The sequence below is a fragment of the Silene latifolia genome, chromosome X (assembly GCF_048544455.1).
Source record: "Silene latifolia isolate original U9 population chromosome X, ASM4854445v1, whole genome shotgun sequence".
NCBI lineage: Eukaryota > Viridiplantae > Streptophyta > Magnoliopsida > Caryophyllales > Caryophyllaceae > Silene > Silene latifolia.
Genome location: NC_133537.1, coordinates 319,225,823 through 319,232,107, shown reverse-complemented (window position 1 = coordinate 319,232,107; position 6,285 = coordinate 319,225,823). Strand labels below are relative to the sequence as shown.

Genomic DNA, 6,285 nt, shown 5'->3' with positions numbered 1-6,285 from the left:
GGGATGGACGAGAAGGAGTGGTGGTGGGTGTTTGTGGTGGTTGTCGTTGGTAATGGTGGTGTCGTGGGTTTTTTTTGTTGTTGGTACGGTTGCGTGAGAAGGTTGTTGGTGCGGTTGCGTGAGAAGGTGTCGTGGGTTGTGGATCGTGGGTCGTGGGGTGATGCGAGGCAGTGGTGGTTGTTGTGGTGGTGGTTGTCGTGGATCTGAAAAAGGGGGGTTGCGGGTTTTTGTGTGTGTTGGTGATAGTGGTGGTGGCGGGGCTGCGAGTTGGTGGTGGCGGCAGTAGTGCGGGTGCGGTGGTGAAGGAGTCGATGGTGGTGCCCTGGAGTGGTGTTGGTGATGTCGAGTGAAGGGAGGTGGCGGTGGCGTGTGATGGGTGGTGACGGTATGGACGAGGTTTTGAATTATTTGAGTTTTTGAATTATTTGGGTTTTGAATTATTTGGGTTTTTAAAGAGATGAGAGTAATGATATTTACGATATGAGAGAGAAATGGATGGGGAAATAATTGATATATAGTGAATTAGTTTTTAATTAGGCGGATTAGTGAGGTTGAGAGAGAGAGAGAGAGTGTGTGTGTGTCTTAAATTAGCATTAATCCATTCTTTTAACATTAATCCCCTCCTTATTCCCTTCAATCTCAGCCTTCCATCTCCCTCATCCAAGGACCCTAAAGAGGACTTATGGACTCAAAGAATTTGGGTGGACTCATTAGATCTCATTTATATATATATATATATATATATATATATATATATATATATATATATATATATATATATAGAAGGGTTCTTATAAGGTCCTCCTATCATATAAGGCCCTAAGTCCTTATAAGAACCCTTGGATAGAGTGGATGAAGGGATGAGATTCAATCAAAATGAAGGGCTAGAAACTAATCTGACTAAACAAGATGCTCATTTCTCTAATTTCCTCCTCAACTCAATTACTCCCCCCTCACTAATCATTCCTATCCTCTCATTATCACAACCATTTTCCCTCCCTCTATCTCACTTCTCTCATTTAATAAACCAAAAACCAAACCAAAAAAAAAAAAAAACCCAACTAACAACGACACCAACGACGGACCTCTCGATCACCACCGTCACCAACTAACAACTACACCCACCACTCACCCCACCGCCAGCACGAAAACCACCAGCCACCACTCACCCCACCGTCACACCTCCTCTTTCACCCCACCAAACCAACACATCTCCTTCTTCTCCTCGGCGACACCTCCTTCTTCCCCTCCTTCCAGATCTGCCGCTCCAACCAACGTGGCAACCACAACGACAACAATTACCCGACCTTCTCTACCTCGGCGCCACCTCCTTCTTCTCCTCCTTTCATTTTTTTTTGGAATCGATTTTAAATGAATTCGCTGTGATGATGGGATTATGTTGTACTAGTATTTTTTTTGAAGAATAAGGTGTTTGTTTATGTACTGCACTTGGAGCTTGATAAATGATTTTTTTAGTTTTGTCTACTGCATTAGATGAGCTCTATTTTATGCTTGCGTTGCGAGTAATCATTCACTTACAATATCAGTTTTATTGTTAATTGTTTTTTTTTTGTTTATTTGGGTGTTGGTTAATTAATTTTTAGTATTTCATTTTTTTTTACGGTTTTTGTTTACGGTTTTTGTTAGATTTACGGGTTTTTTGTTAGATTTATGCATATAATTTGTTATTCTCATGAGTTATTTGGTATTAATTTTGTGTGGTGTTTTTTTTAGATCTATTTTTTTTATTTTTTTTCTGATTTGGTATTTTAATATTATTTATTATTGTTGGTATTTTTTTTGTTAGTGTTACATATTTGGTTTTATTTGGTTGTTATTTTTTTATTTGGTTGTTATTGTTATTTGATTTTTTGGACTAAAGTTATACATCTTGTCTATTAAAGTTATACACTATGTGCATTAGAGTTATACACACGATATTTAAATTTGGTTTTGTTATTTGGTTTTTTTTTATTGTTATTTGGTTTATTTCAGATTTCGGGTTGGGTTGGGTTGTTGGTTTTTTTTTTTTTTTTTTTTTGTTATTTACTTATTATGTTGTTATTTATTTAGATCTAGTTTTTAGATTTTTAGATTTGTTTTAGATTTTTCATATTATTTTTTTTGTTTTTTTGTTGTTATTTTTTTTTTGACTAGAGTTATACATCAAATGCCTAGAGTTATACATTGTATGTCTAGAGTTATACAGATTGTGACTAGAGTTTTACATCTTTTGACTAGAATTATAAATATTGTGACTAGAGTTATACATTAAATGCCTAGAGTTATACATTATATGCCTAGAGTTGTACATCATATGCATAGAGTTATACATTATATGACTAAAGTTATACAACTTTAGTCCATATTTGTATAACTTTAGTCCAATTTTGTTCAATTTCAGAATCAAACAGATACACTAAATTGTTCTTTATATCTAGGCCATCATATAATTTTGCTAGGAACTCGTTGATGTCGGATTTAGTTGATTCACCTGGTTACTGATTAGGTCTTATAATAATCTGATGCAGGCTAATGTTATTCGAAAAACAATTGTACTCGATGTCATGAGACGACTTCTTCAGGCACGTTTTGCTTTAAACTGTACTGAGCTCCATAACATGCATAATGGTTTTCCCCGACAATAATATTTTCTGCAGACCAAGAAAATTATAGTTTCGATTGCGATTAAGTGAGTTTAGTGTAAAATTGTGGTTAATTGGGTTTGGAGTAGATGGCATTTTTGAATCCACGTTTGTTGACGCTAGAATCATAAGTTTTATGCTTTATGTTTTCTTCCCATTTCGGACGATATCATACTAGTTTGCGTTTAATGTTCACCGACTTGGTTACCTACACGTTTGTTAGTTGCAAATATTATTATATTCATCATGTTGGTTGGTTCTCCCTCCCGGTTGTTAGGAATTGCTCCATTTACTTTTTGCAACAAGTAAATTATGGAGCAATTCCTAATAATTAGAGGGAGTATTTGATTTGTAAAGAAAAAGGATGTTGTCAGATGGACAACTTGATATGATTGGTAAATCATTTGTTTCAGTATGAGCTGTAAGCTTATAATATCGACTGCTAATATAGTTTTAGAATTTTAAGTGAATGCTAAGTTGTCCCCTAGCTTGTGAAACCAAGGAACATATGAGTAGTTTGCAAATTACCCTGTTCATGTAGCAGAGTTACTTGATAAAAAAAATCTTATCGCACTAATCATTTTGGATTGTTTCAAAACAGTATTTTTGTGCCGTTAGAATAGGGGCGAGGCTGTGTATATATGGCCACCTCACCAAGCTATTTGCAAGGCTCTTGAGTCGTGAGGCACCGGGATTATGTTGTTGTGATGTGTTTTTCAATTTTAAAGTAGATCAAAGAGTGAGTGAGGATATTAGCTAGGTTGTTGTGAAAGGCATTAGGTGCTATGAGTTCGGTAGAAACTATACAACTATATATCCTTAAAGGAATTTCCCCAGTTCATTTGCATTTGCATCTATTGGCTTATGTGCCTCTTCATGAACATATGAGGAATAAAACACTGTTCAAAGACCAAGCTTCTGTGAAACGGAAAAATAAATAAATATGGGTATACTGCTCAGTTTAATCCATCTTTTGAAAAATGTGTCTTCTATATTACTTTGCGTATAATTGAGAATGAGATTAATTGTGGTGTCTAAGTCTATCTGTTGTTTATGATGCTAGAATTAGAATATCTGTTGTTAATTCTGACCTGTTGTCATATCTGCAGAGGCAAGGGAGGTGACAGGAAAGATGTTTTATTCTACCCAGCTGATGATCAGCACTACATACCCCAATTAGCGAGTTGGATGCTGCATAACTCCTTGACTGAGCACGTGGAATAAGTAGTCCCATGCGTATTCCTTTGATCGCATACGCTTGTGGTACGCATACTGGATTTAGCCGATTACTGAAGGTTGCCCTTGACTTGCCTTACTGAGGTTCGTAGTGCACAAGATTCAGCTACCAGTTTAGTGACATTTGATCGGAAGTACTCCCAAAAACTTTATGGGGACGAGTCTCCATACAGTCATATTGCCGCTCTTGCCTTGTGAGAATGACAGATTGAGAAGCTATTTACTGGACATTTGTTTCCTCAGTGAACATACAAGCATGTTTTGTGAGCATGTTGTGTATAAGTAGAATTCTTGCATTACTGCAATTACTTCATAGAAGTATTTGATATTTTTTTTGTTCATGATTCATTTTGCACTCTTGTATAATCATATTTATAATCCTCTATAAACACAAATTTATATTCATATCATCTCCCAATCCATTTTAAAGGTGATTAACAAATTAATCGTCAAAGATTGAAATTAAAGATCACATTGCTAATGCACCAAAGTTAAAAACAACAGCACTGCAATTGAAATTAAACATCACATTGCTAATGCGCCGAAGGACGCAGCCGTTGCATCATCTTCCTCTGCTTCATCTTCGCTTCAATATTATTAGTTGCATCGGTCAAATTCGAATGTGTCTATTAAAGAACAGAAATGGCGAAGCATTAATATACAGGTACATTCATACAGGGAAAAAAAACAAAAAAAAAAACTTTTTACAATCACTCTCACTCGCACTCTCTCTGCCTCTATTTGCACGGCAAGGGGGAGGTTTCTTTAGCAGTTGGAACATCCACGGAGGAAACCAGTTAAATTAGTCTCATAAAATATGTACATGTCATTCGAGGGAGACATGCAGCAGTATTTGCGGCCCTACCTGAACAAGAGGTTCATTCTCGGCAGCTATCAGGTTCTTCTTTTACATCCTTCATCTGCAATGTCGGAAAACCAGGTCACGAAGGATAGGGTAAAACCTATGTAGGTGCAATTTCAAACTCACCAATGCTTTATGCTTACCACCTTGCATATTCCCTCTAGGTTTTTTTTTACCTCCTTGAATTAGATCCATTTTAAAGGCCTAGCTACGACTTTTCTCATGCCACAACAAAGTTCAACCAAGTTATTAAGAAATGAGTATTAAAAATGGTCATTTATGAATATGTGTTGTATTAGTGGTATGTTCAATGTACTTGTTTGTTAGTATTACCTTAATTCATTTGAATTATTTTTCTAGTAAGATAACGAGTGTATTTAATAAATTAAATGAGTGAATGTAGAAATTTTGAAGAGTGTATTTAATATGTAAGAGATGTGTATGTAATAAGGTAAAGCAGTGTATCTAGTAATATCAAGAAATTAGTATATTTTTTGTATATTCTAGCAAGTCAAAGATGTGTATCTAACAAGGTAAAAGCGTGTATCTAGCTAGTTAAAGATATGTATATAATAACGTAAAGCAGTGTATCTAACTATCTAAAGGTATATATATATATATATATATATATATATATATATATATAGTAACATAAAAGAGTATCTAGTAACTTAAAGAAGTGTATCTAGCAACTTAAACGAGGGTATTTAGCAACTTAAACGAAACAGTGTCAAATAAATAAAAGAGTTTATCTGGTAGAATTTAAAGTTATGTATCTAGCAACTTAAACGAGTGTATATAGCTAGCTAAGGGTATATAACTAACAACTTAAACGAGAATACGGACGTGAGTCAGATGCATACAGATCTTGCTCAAGAGGTGAATAAATGCATTGTCTATTACTCCGTATTTCACTGTATCTGCTCTTTAACCAGATGGCCCCTAGTCTATTAGGTGCGGCAACACATGAGCACATCTAGTCTACTCCCATTAACAACAAAACTCCATCATTCACAAATAAAAATAACAGCTAGTAATGAGTATCAAACCCATCAAAACAATAATAACAACAGTCACATTAATGGCTTTTGCCTGAAAACAAAGCTATAGCTAACTGTACCTAAAACTCCCAGATATGAACATTTGCACTTTGCATTAAAGTAATGGCAACTGCAAAATAACTAATGGAGAAAGCATCATTCTTATACATAAATAAATCTCAAAGTAGCTTGATTTCCATAAAGTTGAAAAGAGAAGGCTCAAGATATTGATTTACGGAACATTAAATCAAACTACTGGTGGAACAAAGGCCACAAAACATTGCTTTGGAAAAATAAACAATGCAATTAGCCTACGAATTGATCTATCGAAAATCCATGTACTGTTGCTTTTAAAAACTTGCTGATCTTTGCTATCTTCCTTCACAGAACAGTTAGCTTGTTCCTGCTGCATATCCACTTTCCGTCCGAAGACTAAGCACAATAGACTCCACTTCTCCTTCCCGACATCACTTTTTCGCCGCCACGACCACCACCACAACCT

The 6,285-nt window shown here is 35.5% G+C and overlaps 1 long non-coding RNA gene across 1 annotated transcript; it reads left to right on the top strand.

Moving 5' to 3' along the window:
• Nucleotides 1-2,392: 2,392 nt before the first annotated feature.
• On the top strand, nt 2,393-4,286 carry LOC141617855 (uncharacterized). The gene is made up of 2 exons (XR_012531227.1): nt 2,393-2,585; nt 3,755-4,286. It is a non-coding gene; the product is annotated as an uncharacterized LOC141617855 (long non-coding RNA).
• Nucleotides 4,287-6,285: the final 1,999 nt, after the last annotated feature.